We start from the raw sequence: 14,243 nt of genomic DNA on the forward strand, positions 1-14,243 counted from the left end.
AGCCACTTAAACCCAATTATGTGTTCAAGAAGATAACTGGGACAGTGAGGCTGAAGAAACACTCCCCAAAAATAAGAGAGCTCCTTGGGAAGGTAATTGGTACTGTCTGGTAAACCCAAACACACTTCGGCATTTGCAGACTCAAGAGTTCAGGTGGTATTTGCCTCTCTCATGACCAGATATTAAAATTACACCACATGACACAAATTAAAGAAAACTAGTGATAAAAAATAACTATATAATGCATAGGATAAATTAAATTAATGCTGTGCCAATTCAATTTGGTCTCCAATGAGATGTTTGGATGGGAACTTATGACAGGCTTTTGAAAAAGCACAGTTGTGCAGACTTCTCTCCCTGTGTGCTTCTTGTACAGCCTTTGGTGTGAACATGTATAGATCAATAACTGGCCTGGCTGAGGTGCTAGCACTGGATAAATTATTATGCTTACTGTAGTTAACTGTATTTCAATAATGCAATATAAACCACAGTGTTAAATGGAAAGGACTTTTCCCAGTTTTTAAGTGCCTGTGAAAATAAGGAAACACTCCCAGCAGCATCCTACAGAAGTTCAGCTGCAAATTCATCCCAAATTCCTGCATGAGCTCCCAATGCTGCAGTCTGCCTTGGAAGGAGGTGTGTTTTCAAGTGTCTGCTGCGTTAATAGATGACAATATAATCAATATTTATATATTTCAATCAATATACTCTTCTCCTGTACACAGGTCATATGTAACAGTAGCATACCCTGCTGCCTACAAGAGAAGGCAGTAGAGCACAATTCTCAGAAGAAAATCTCTATTTTTCCATTATAAGAGTTGTGTTAGTTCCTATATTAACTTACACAGAATACACTGGATGGGATCCAGTGTACATTTTTATACAGATCAAGGCCTAATAACAGGCAAAGTGCTATCTTAATCAAAATATGTCTTTATCTAGACATCATCAGTTAAAGTGACCTCAAGGCATCTCAAAAGCCACAGCAGGGGTAGTTTGGGACCTACTTTTACAGCACAGGTGCCAACATCAGAAGCTTCTTCAGGACCACAAGTGGCTAAACTGTGTTTCCTTGCCAGCACAGAGGGTAAACTATTTACATAAACCAAGCAACTCTTGTGAGCATTCTTTCCAAACCAGAACCAAGACCCACTGGCATCACAGAGCAGAATGAGTTCACAGCACCAGACCTACAGACCATGCAAAAATCAGCCCTGAAGCCTCAAGCTCCCCTTCTGTTCCTGGGGTTGAGACAAAGGGAACAGGAGGATTTAGACAAACACACTGACAAAATGCAGTGGTTTATTTCTTATACCCACACACAGAGGCACACGAGCTGTGTGTGCAGCAACCCCTGTGTACAGAAAGCCAAACACAACTGGGGATTCCAGGCCCTGCCCTTTGCTGCTGGAACAGCATTTAGGAAGTTCTCAGGAAGACCCAATAGGGAAAGGGCTGGAATGTTGGGAAACACTGGATACACTCCCAAAACTCCTGCTTACGCATCCAAGACTTTGGCCTAGCTCTGCAAGCGTCTATACTCTTTGAAGTAGGTTTCTAAGAGCAAGTGCAAGCTTATCTCCCATCATCTGCCCTACTCAGACACCACCTGGTCATGGTGGAGGCAAGAAAAGACTTTTACCACCTTCTTCAGGGACTCAGTCGCCAAAGTGACTGGTGCCATCCTGGGGAGCACAGGTCACCCTCTGCTACAGTGGCAGCAGAAACATCTCCCCAAGCCCACAGTGCAGGTCTTTAAAAATTTGAGCTGTAACTGTACATTTTCTAAAACACCTGGTTCAGACTGAAGGGGAAGAACCCAGGTCACACCACACCTCACAGCCTGGCTCCTCAGAGCCCAGTTAACCCATCTGCCCTGGGATTCAGATTCATCCTGAAAACCTCTCTGTGGCTCTGGTTTCTCATTGGCCCCTGCCTAAAATCCTCATGGTGAGACTCCTCACACCCTCCCTGTGGCAGCTCGCATTCATCCTGAAGATCTCACTGTGGCTCTGGTTTCTCATTGACCCCTGCCCAAAATCCTCATGGTGAAAGGAGACTCCTCACACCCTCCCTGTGGCAGGAGGGTTGTGGGAAGTGCAGCAGGAAGGCTGGAGGCCAGATCACCCCTGTGTCCATCTGCCATTGCAGCAACAGCAGCAGTGTCGTTGTGCTGGGGGTTTGCTTTGCATGATATCTGGAAGGAAAAGGGTGGGGATTACTAATTCTCTTTGAATCAGAAGCAGAGTTAAGGCATCACTGCTCTAGCAGCATCTAGAATGCATCCAGCACGCGGCTTGGAGCAGAAAAGCCTGAGGGTGAAAATAGGAATACACGTGATCATTGCCGGGCTGCCCTGAGAAACTGAACACTGCATCAACCCCCAAACAAATCTTTGGGTTATACTGGGATTAAGAAGACATTTGACACTACATCAACACCTTCAAAACAACAGTTTGACCCTTCCTTCTCTCTGAGTGACTTGCACACTAATATGTATCAAAACCTAAGCAATTCATTAGCAGAGGAAATAGTACCTAGAACAGCACTTCAGAAGCACAGCAGGGACTCTGACAGCAAACAAATGATGTGGTGTTTCTGAGCACAAACACACACAAAATTTCTTCATGGGGCGAAGGGGAAGCAGGCCAATCAGCCCAACCACAGAGCTAGTTGTCAAACACATCTACTTGTTTTTTCACAAGGGACCACCTAGTTGGGTGGAAGCAACATGGATTTATCTGTTCCTCTCTAGGAGGTGTTGAGCAGTGCAGCCAGTCACTGAACCAGAGCTCTGCAGGACATAACACTACCACATATTTCAGAGAGCAGTCTGTGGGTGCTGGCATCAGCTCTGATGCGGAGAGCAGAAACAGCAACCTGGCTGAGGTCAGAAATGGGTTAACTTCATGTCTCTGTCTCCCAGTCCACAGGTCGTCCTTGCTGCACCACCCCCATTTTCCCTGCTTCCCAGATTGTTTTCTCCCTTTCCCTTCTTGGTAGGTCTTGCTTGCACAGGCTCTCAGTGGGCAATTCACACAACCTCTTCCCACCCAGGGCCACATTCCCTTTCCATGGGATGACTCCCAGAGTACTCTCTTCTTGCTCTTCCACCTCTGCCTTAAAAACCAGACCACCTCTGCTTGGCAGTCTGCCTTACAGGACTGTGGGCAGTGGGGAAGATTCAGGCAGATTTATGCATATGCCACTTTTTCATGAAGCTGAAGGATGCTTTTCCTCAGGTTTTTAAGCTCTATGGCTCAGTCAGATTTTGGGTTGGTTTCCTCCCATTAGCTTTAAGATCTTACAAAGGCAAATTAGAACTGCTTCTACTATTGTGTTTTTTATTGTAGTCACATCAAAAGGTAACTAGGTCCCTGGTGAAATTGCCTGGGTAAGTATTGCCCCATGGCATTGCATTTTCTAGGTTTGTTCTAATGGCATGAATCAAATATTGATTTAATGGGACATCCACCTGAAATGAAGACGTACAGATGCATAAATATGCACACACCAATAAACATGCACTGGGTATAAATCAGTCAGCAGGTCTGATGCCAAGAAGCTGATTGTGAGTGTGTAATATTGGTTCTGTGTAGCCTGGATTGTACAGGGGTTGTGCAAGGACACAGAGGATTCATCCAGCCTGGACTTATTTAGCTATTGACGTTAAGGATGCTCCAATAAAAGCACCTAGGCCAGAACCTACTGTACCAAATAAGCCTATGAATTAATTTACACCCTCTCCTGTGCTGACAAGCAAAGGTCACATCACTCACAGGCTTTGTCTAAAAGCAGTTTGGGTTGGAAAAAGGTTAGGCTAAAATCAAAGTACAAAGGTGACGAATATAAACATAAGCCAGGATGAAACCAGCAAACACAGGTACCTGTAGGGACTGAAAACTCCCCAAATCCTTTCATCTCAGGCTGCATCACAAAACTTCAGGCATGGATTTATTCTGCCAGTAAGTTTTAAAATATTCACAAGCGTTTGTGGGATTAGGGCCTCAGATAATCAAGACAAGGAACTGATCTAATTCATAATGTAAGGCTGCCTAGGAGCACGGTGCCATCAGCCATCAGGTCAGTGCATTGTGCTCAGCATATGATTCATTGAACAATAACATATAATCATATTTGATCACAGTGAGCTAGCTAAGGCTGGAAAAGAATAATTACATCTTCTGCTATCAACCATCAACTCATAAATTACCACAATTATTGGATTAACTTTGCTCTGAGCCCTGGGAATTTTTCCCCACTTCCTACTGTAGGGGGAAGGGGATGAACTAGTGTTAAAGGAGGAGGAAAAAAAGAGTTGTTAAGCTCTACTCCAGTCATGGATAACTAACTGCAGGCAGACCTCTGGATATGGTTTGACTGACCCTCTGGAAAGAGAAATGTAACCTGGAAAGGCCATTTGAACAAATGGGAGGTGTAGTTTCAGCACATATTTTTGGGAAAGGACACACCGTGCCACCAGACTGTCAAACCTTTGTAGAAAAGCCAAGTCAAGGAGCAATACTGAGTTCATTTAGCATGGCATGTAGGAAAAGGCTCAACTAGGGATCCAGTCAAAGACCCAAAAGGCCTGTCCATAGCCCTATTTCAACAGCTTAATCCTCCCTGATATTCCAAATAGTTTTGCCAAGAGGTTAATCACTCTGTTTTCAGTAAAATGTGTAAGATTAGAGACTTTGACATATCCCAGGATTAGGCCCAGTAGAACTGATATTACTCAAAGAAAAAAAAAAGAGCTCATTTTAATGTAAGTATAGAGATGTGGGCAATTGCTGTATTTATGTAAGGAGCATAAAAGGGAAAATTTCCTGGCAGTAGGAACTGTGATAGCTTAACTAGCACATGAACAGAGAAAATCAGACCTGCTTATAATGGATGCTTTGCATGCTCAGTCATACCTCTGGTCCTGCAGCATAGATCTGCACACATTAAAGACAAACAGCAAGTGGGGGGGGTGCCAAAAGCTGAGAGAGGTTGGTAAAAGTAACTGTCAGAGACATTTCAGGCACATTGTGGTTCTAGTTCTTGGCAAATCAACATTCTCAGAGGAGAAGTGGTGAAACGTGGCTGATACAAATCAATAGGTAATTGGGATATTCTCAAGGAGTCACTTGGAACAGAAACCTTGGCTACAGAAAAATGTTGAATTCTAAGTCCTTAGCACTGACTTCACAGAGCTTTATTTTTCATAGATGAAGAATGAAAGAAAATTAGACCATGAGAGACTTCATGTGCCAAGTAAACCCACTTATTAGTGAAAGAGAGATTTATAACTATTCTAAAAGAAATCAAAGCAACAAGCACCACCAAATTGCAGGACACATCTACCATATTTCCACAAGTGGGAAGAGTTCCTATGGATTGTCACTGTGAGCCAGGTGAAAATGGAAACCACTGCCAAAAACATTGAGCTCTGGCCCAGGTGAAAGGCAGCTGCACACTCTGGCATGTGCCAAGCCTGAGGCTGGACTGAAGGAAGAATTCAGAACCAAAACAGGCTGGTTTTACCCTAATGGATGCTATGGTCAGCTCTTACTGAGAAGCAGAGGGACAAAAGTGCAGGAGCCATGGGATGCTCAGGGCCAGGGAGGGGCACAGGTACAAAGAAGCAGCAGGAGGGCACAAGAACACCTCTCATGTACAACAAAGTTTTATCTCCAAGAACAAAGACTCCGCCTTTTTAATCTCTCCAGAGCCCAAAGTCCAACGTGTTAATGAGGGGAGGCAGCCCCTCTGAGGCTCAGCTGGGCAGCAGGGATCTGGCATGGGGGCAATACCAAGATTTGTTGCTTGCCAACAATTCTGACATTATCCAGTACTTGCTTTGTAAATCCAAACCTGTCTCTGCAGAAACAGTCTCTTGCTTGCTTCAGTGAAAGACAGCTTATGTTTTTGATCCACCTTTGTTTATTTACAATAGACATCCTGACCATCAACTTCTCTTCACAATGGGAAAAAAGGAACAAGACCTAGACTAACAAAACAACAGGCTTTGGACAAAAAGGGGCCATGGTATTCACTGACAGCAGAAATGGAGCAAGCTGCATTTCAAAGGGGAGCTGGTGTGACAAGAGACAGCACAGAGTGTGAGTGCTTTTCAGGTCTGACAGTGTAGAGACTTACAAAGGAAAATCCACAAAATCAAAGTGCCTTTCCATACATTATCAGAAAGAGTAAAAATATCAGTGCTGCTAATTATAATTGCAAATAAAACAAACATCCCCAGGGAAAGTCCATTACTGTCACTATTTTCCTAATTGCACAGAAAAAAATGCATTTTGGGATTGAAGGGACAGGAAAGATGACATTCCCTCCTAGGACAGCACACAGCTCCACAAGAATCTGCTGCCTCCCACCAGCCTGCTGAGTGTGGATGCTTCTAGGTGGCAATGCTGGGGAACAGGGCTGGAAAACAGAAGTCAGACCAATTTCCCAATCTTCTTCAAGACTTACTGCAATGGAAAATGGAAACACAGATCCTGGTCCTCACTGTCCCCACCTTCCCTTTAGGAAAGGGAAAAAAGGAGAGGACCCCTCAGTATCAGCTGTAGTGGAATTTAAAAAGAAGTTCCCTCTTACTTAATTTCTCCTTCATGGGTGGGGGAAATCAAGTGCAAGCCTATATCCTGATCAGTCAAGGTCTTTACTCAGTACTTGTTTGGGAGACAAAACATAGGAGAGTGTTTAGGAGACAGAGGACAATCAATCAATCATCTTTGGCTTAAAATAAGTGGAAAATAATGTGAGAGGGAAAGACTCAAGGAAACAATTGATGTAATAGCCAGAGAAAACAAGAGCAAATCCATCTTTAAACCGGAGTGAGCGAGTCTAGCACCAACATTTGCATCAAATGCTTCATAAGCACATCACTGCACATCCCCCTGCAGAGGTGATGGAGAATTTGATGTGGGAGAGAGGGAGGTGGAGACAGATCCAGGAGTCTCTGGGGTCCAATGGAAGCTGCAAAAGCCGCTGGGATGCTCATGCAAGTGCTGAACCAGTTCTGCTGTCAGATTGCACCGCTTGCCAGGCTGGGCTCTTTGGGTGCAGTGAAGTCCTAAATAGAACATGACTTGCCAGAGTCAGATTATAGTTAAATATTCTTTTCTTCCTCCTCTTCTTACATAAAACCTTTCCCCTTGGCTGGGGTCAGGGGAGAGAGAGCTGGAGCAGCCATGCTGTGGAGTCTATGATCTCACATGAAACAGGCTTACTAAAGATTGCAGCTGTAACATCCAAACACATCCTCCTCTCTGCTAAAGTCTAAACAAAGCTTGATGCAGCTCAGGAGAGCAGAGAAGGGGCCATGCCTCAGAGCCATGTGGGGAGCAGTTGCTTTGCTCTGTCAGAACAGCACAGGGACAAGATGTGCTCCACAGTCTCCTAAATCTGCCTTATTTCCAGCTAATTCTGCACAAATACAAACAGCCTATGGAAATCTGAGGGGAATGCAAGGCTGTATTTGTAGTACAACTGTAGTACAACATCTGTCTGCTTGCAATTTATGGGCAAGGATGGTTAACTGTTAAAAAAAAAAGTTGCCAGTTGAAAGTCCCTGTAGCAGCCTTAGTCCAAATCACTTCAGCCTCTTCTCACCTCTGGCCTTTCCTTAGGAAAGTAACACAGACCCTCCTTTTACAGCCCTTTGCAAACTAAACACAGCAAGTGCCATAAAGGATAAGAATCACTATAACTATTTGACTTCCTTGCTAATGTCCAGGATACAGGTAATAATAATTTACATGAAAGGCTGCAAAATGCACAAGTCATTGAAAAAGGAGACATGGCCAAGAGGATGTAAATCATAAATGCCTGTGCAAAGACAACACAGGTTTAGGGTTATGTAATTTACCCTCAGCTCCAGTTGCCTGCCTGAGGGAGAGTATGAGCAATTGTCACAGTACCTCAGGGCCACTGTGAAAAATATGCTAGAGAAGTTCTGCACCCACACACCCTCCCCTCCAATCTGATCCACTCCAAACTCTTTCTCAGCTTGGATCTGTCACTTACATTGCTATGGACAGGATGAATAAAAACAGGGACTAAAGTGCTGCCATTTCTTTGACAGAGAAATGTCTATACAGACCTTAGGACGTAAAACCTCAATTTAGATTAAAGATAAATTTCAAATGCCTAGTTTTTAGAAAAGTCAAGGGTTTATGCAATTATGCTATTTAATCATAGAACAGTTTGGGTAGGGAAGGGACCTTAAGGATCATCCCACCCCCTGCCATGGGCAGGAACACCTTCCACTATCCCAGGTTGCTCAGAGCCCCATTCAGCCTGGCCTTGGACACTGCCAGGGATCCAGGGGCAGCCACAGCTGCTCTGGGCACCCTGTGCCACTGCTCCACCACCCTCACAGGGAAAAAATCCTTCCATATATCTAATCTAAATTTCCCCCCTTTCACTTTGAGCCCATTACTCCCCATCCCCTCAGTCCTGCTCCTGATGGAGAGCCCCTGTAGATACTGGAAGGGTGCTATGAGGCCTCCACACAAACTTTTCTTCTCAAAAGTGAACAGCTCCAACTTTCTCAGCCCGTCTTCATTGGGAAAGTGCAGAAATGGTATCATAATCTCTGTTTAGAATCTCATTTTCAGTCCTAATTTTCAGAGGCCCTTTAGAGTCAGATTTACCATTCTATCCTATTTGTAGAAACACACCATTTTACTAAGCACATACTTGAAATATAGTAGGTAAATTGTAAATCAAACACCCCTAAGTGGGACTATGCACATCTACCTCCCACAGCCTGGGAACTGCCCCTTTTCTGGAGAACCTCCTGAATTTTCTGCCCATTCTGCCTTTGAAGATGAGCACAAAGGCAGAACACCACAAAAGGGAGGAAAGCTAATTTGAAAGTGCAGCTCTCACCTTTTTGAGACCTGCTTGGCCGTGTATCTTTTGTAGATGGCTCTGCTCAAGCACCACAATTTCCCTCACACTTCCACCCTCACAGGGTGTGCAGTGCTTTGTCCTCCCAGCTGGGCAGCAGCCCTTCCAAACACAGCCCTATTATTTCTTGGGGTAAGTGGGATAGCTCATCTCACTTTCCATTGGGGATGAAAATTAAAGGCTGCTGCTTATGCACCACACTTACCAGACCTTTAAATATTCTTTTCTTCCTCCTCTTCTTACATAAAACCTTTCCCCTTGGCTGGGGTCAGGGGAGAGAGAGCTGGAGCAGCCATGCTGTGGAGTCTATGATCTCACATGAAACAGGCTTACTAAAGATTGCAGCTGTAACATCCAAACACATCCTCCTCTCTGCTAAAGTCTAAACAAAGCTTGATGCAGCTCAGGAGAGCAGAGAAGGGGCCATGCCTCAGAGCCATGTGGGGAGCAGTTGCTTTGCTCTGTCAGAACAGCACAGGGACAAGACGTGCTCCACAGTCTCCTAAATCTGCCTTATTTCCAGCTAATTCTGCACAAATACAAACAGCCTATGGAAATCTGAGGGGAATGCAAGGCTGTATTTGTAGTACAACTGTAGTACAACATCTGTCTGCTTGCAATTTATGGGCAAGGATGGTTAACTGTTAAAAAAAAAAGTTGCCAGTTGAAAGTCCCTGTAGCAGCCTTAGTCCAAATCACTTCAGCCTCTTCTCACCTCTGGCCTTTCCTTAGGAAAGTAACACAGACCCTCCTTTTACAGCCCTTTGCAAACTAAACACAGCAAGTGCCATAAAGGATAAGAATCACTATAACTATTTGACTTCCTTGCTAATGTCCAGGATACAGGTAATAATAATTTACATGAAAGGCTGCAAAATGCACAAGTCATTGAAAAAGGAGACATGGCCAAGAGGATGTAAATCATAAATGCCTGTGCAAAGACAACACAGGTTTAGGGTTATGTAATTTACCCTCAGCTCCAGTTGCCTGCCTGAGGGAGAGTATGAGCAATTGTCACAGTACCTCAGGGCCACTGTGAAAAATATGCTAGAGAAGTTCTGCACCCACACACCCTCCCCTCCAATCTGATCCACTCCAAACTCTTTCTCAGCTTGGATCTGTCACTTACATTGCTATGGACAGGATGAATAAAAACAGGGACTAAAGTGCTGCCATTTCTTTGACAGAGAAATGTCTATACAGACCTTAGGATGTAAAACCTCAATTTAGATTAAAGATAAATTTCAAATGCCTAGTTTTTAGAAAAGTCAAGGGTTTATGCAATTATGCTATTTAATCATAGAACAGTTTGGGTAGGGAAGGGACCTTAAGGATCATCCCACCCCCTGCCATGGGCAGGAACACCTTCCACTATCCCAGGTTGCTCAGAGCCCCATTCAGCCTGGCCTTGGACACTGCCAGGGATCCAGGGGCAGCCACAGCTGCTCTGGGCACCCTGTGCCACTGCTCCACCACCCTCACAGGGAAAAAATCCTTCCATATATCTAATCTAAATTTCCCCCCTTTCACTTTGAGCCCATTACTCCCCATCCCCTCAGTCCTGCTCCTGATGGAGAGCCCCTGTAGATACTGGAAGGGTGCTATGAGGCCTCCACACAAACTTTTCTTCTCAAAAGTGAACAGCTCCAACTTTCTCAGCCCGTCTTCATTGGGAAAGTGCAGAAATGGTATCATAATCTCTGTTTAGAATCTCATTTTCAGTCCTAATTTTCAGAGGCCCTTTAGAGTCAGATTTACCATTCTATCCTATTTGTAGAAACACACCATTTTACTAAGCACATACTTGAAATATAGTAGGTAAATTGTAAATCAAACACCCCTAAGTGGGACTATGCACATCTACCTCCCACAGCCTGGGAACTGCCCCTTTTCTGGAGAACCTCCTGAATTTTCTGCCCATTCTGCCTTTGAAGATGAGCACAAAGGCAGAACACCACAAAAGGGAGGAAAGCTAATTTGAAAGTGCAGCTCTCACCTTTTTGAGACCTGCTTGGCCGTGTATCTTTTGTAGATGGCTCTGCTCAAGCACCACAATTTCCCTCACACTTCCACCCTCACAGGGTGTGCAGTGCTTTGTCCTCCCAGCTGGGCAGCAGCCCTTCCAAACACAGCCCTATTATTTCTTGGGGTAAGTGGGATAGCTCATCTCACTTTCCATTGGGGATGAAAATTAAAGGCTGCTGCTTATGCACCACACTTACCAGACCTTACATAACTGACAAAGACTGCCCTGGCTCTGGCTGAAAGGGAGCTGGGAGAAATCATCTGGCTGGGGGGAATTATCCATTATAAATAAATCACATGCGTGCACACAAAGAGCAGTTCTCACCCAGACTAAACACTTTTCTCCAAGTGAGGTGTCTGCTTTGTGCTCTGTGAACAGGAAAATCACATGTCCTGCACTTCACATCGAAATGCTCTGCACTAAAGGAGACAGGATAATCACTTGCTCCAACCATCACAGCCAAAGCCTTGAAAATTCACTCAGTGGCTAAATTCATCTGTATTTCTGCCCGTGCACTTGGACAGGAACAGAACAGGGCTTTGCAAAGCACCTTTTATGCTGTCTGTGCTTCATTTTGAAGGGCTCATTCACTCCAAGTTACCTCCCCACCATCCTGGAAGTTGCTGTGCAGTGGATTCTGCAGTGCACAAGGATCCCATCCAGGACATGTATCCCACTGCAGCCAGAGCAGAGCTCCTCTCAGGACACTGGGGGTGCTCCTCAGCCCTGTGACACCTCCCACTTGGGCTGCCTATGAACTGTGTGAGGGATTAAACTCCTCTCAGTTTCACCACTGTGGTTTTGCTGAAGCAGCATCACTTTGGCAGTGTCTATAGGAAGGAAATCCAACTGGTGTCACAAATTCCGTCCTACAGCCACTCCATGGCATCAGGTTTCAGCAGCTGCTGCAAGCTCTTCCTACAGGTTCACCTCCTGATGTCAGCACAAGATTTCATAATTGTCCCACCACCTTCTCACTGGGGCCCCTACAAAGGACAGGTGCCTTTAGGTGGAACTCACTCCACAGGTGCAGAGACACGCTGAGGAAAGGTTAGATATGTGAGAAATGATGCTCACTTCAAAAATTTAAAAGGTTTATTAAAACCTTATCAAAATACAACAGAAGACTGAAGAGAGAAAATATTACAGCACTGGAGCAAAGGATTTTCCCCACCTTGTGCTCATCCACACAATGGAGGTTTTGTCTTTTAACCCTTTAGCCCCTCCCGAAGTTCTGTCCATCGAGTCCTTCTTCACTGTCCAGTGGTGGAGTTTATTTCCCTGCATCCTGACTAGAGGTCATGTGTTGCCAGGGTTACAAGCCAGTCCTCCCAAATGTCCTGACTACCCAGGTCACGCCCTGATAACACCAGAGGGTAAAACATAACTATAAATCTATAAAACTCCTCTTAACTTGTATACATTATATTTGCCTTTTAATTGTGAGAGTCAAGCATTGCATTACTCATATATCACAGATACAAAACAGTATGGCAATGTTACTGCTTTTTAAAATAGGTGTTGTTTAAGGAAAGGAATTCTTCATTGGAATCCACAATGCACATATTTCAGCAATCCATCAGCCCCCTCTCATGTGCCACCATTTTTACAAAATTCTTCATTGGAATCCACAAGGCTGCACCAAATGCACATATTTCAGCAGTCCATCAGCCTTTCCCCCTCTCATGTGCCACCATTTTTACAACTCAAGGAATCAGCATCTTGGAGAAGTGTTTTAAATAGGGGTCCAAGGAGATCTCACTGCACGGGGAAGAGCAGTTTTCAACACACAGCCATGAGCCCTCCCATCTCCTCTGGGCACTTCTAAGCAAACAAAACCTGAAAGCAAGGAGCTGAAGCCTCACTCAAACTTTTCCTTGTGGCCATATCAACCCAGGAAAAGTGAAGAGGTTCTCTGGAGACAATTCTATCTATACAAACAACTTTCAGAAATTAGTCACAAAAGCAACAGTGGTGTGAAAGGGAGCCATAAGGCCAAGACTGTGCTGAGCAACCCTGAATTCAAGACCAGGGCTTCTGGTTAGCCAGGAGGTCTCTGCAGAGATACCTTCAGGTAGAAAAGCTTTTAGGGAGGCAAAGGGAAAACTTCCCAAAAACTCAGGCACACTTTCAGTGCCTGTTAAGTTTACTGAGACATTACACTGAATTTTGCTTTGATTGCTACTGCTCCAACTTTTCTAGCAACAAAATATACATTTCACCTTTTCCCAGATCACATGAGTGTTTATCACTTAGGTTGCACATGCGGGATGTGGCTGGGGGTGTGTGTTCTATTGGCATCTGCTAGAAGTGAGGCAGTTTTCTGCTGTTAATTGGGCCAGCTGCCAAAACCAGGTGGGGCAGTTTTCCTTTACCTCTTCCATAACCAATCCTCCCTCCGGGGAGATATCTTCTCTTAATGGGCCATTGAGTGTCGCTGCATGACTGATAAAATTACACCATCCCACTGGGAGATGCTCTGCCCAGAGGGAGGAGCCAAGCATTCCTACCTGGATATAGTCTGAGACTTGGAACATTACAGCCAGCCTTTCCCACTGGATTCCCAGAAGAAGACACCAGGCCCATCTACAACACCACTGGATCTTCAGAGGAAGACTACACCCTTCTACAGGATCCCTGCTCCAACAGAACCACACCTGTCACTGCAGGAAGACTGCAGCCACCATTTAATGGGACTGCTGCCAACACCCTGACCCACAGGGTGTCAGGTTGTGTTCTGACTCTGTCAGTGTTATTTTGTATTACTGCATTGTTTTATTTTATTTTATTTTTCCTAATAAAGAACTTTGCCTGAGAGCACCTTAATTTCAAAATTAAAATAATTCAGAAGGAGTGGGTTTACATTTTCCATTTCAAAAGAAGCTCCTGCCTTCCTTAGCAGACACCTGTCTTTTCAAGCCAAGACATCACTGTATTTTAATCTCTGAATTTCCTAAAAAAAAACAAAACAAATCCTAGGAAAAATAAATCAATACCTATCACAACACAAAGAGGAAAGGAAAATAAGAGACATATTAGCATAAAAGGATATAATCTTTAAAACCAATGGCTTGGCACATATAAAAACCACTCAGAAGCTTCACCAAGTATCAGGGCTCAAGTCAATGCTCAAAACCATTTGATTTCTATTCCTGTGTCCTCTCCTGTGGTGGTGGAGGTTTGCACTCCTGGCTATTAGTGTCTGATCCAGTCTCATTTCTAGACCATAGAAACAGTTGGATTTTCATCATATATACTGGATTCTTACCCCAAATTAACTATTTGAAGCTGTTGGTTT

Source organism: Geospiza fortis, unplaced genomic scaffold, assembly GCF_000277835.1.
Source record: "Geospiza fortis unplaced genomic scaffold, GeoFor_1.0 scaffold8, whole genome shotgun sequence".
NCBI lineage: Eukaryota > Metazoa > Chordata > Aves > Passeriformes > Thraupidae > Geospiza > Geospiza fortis.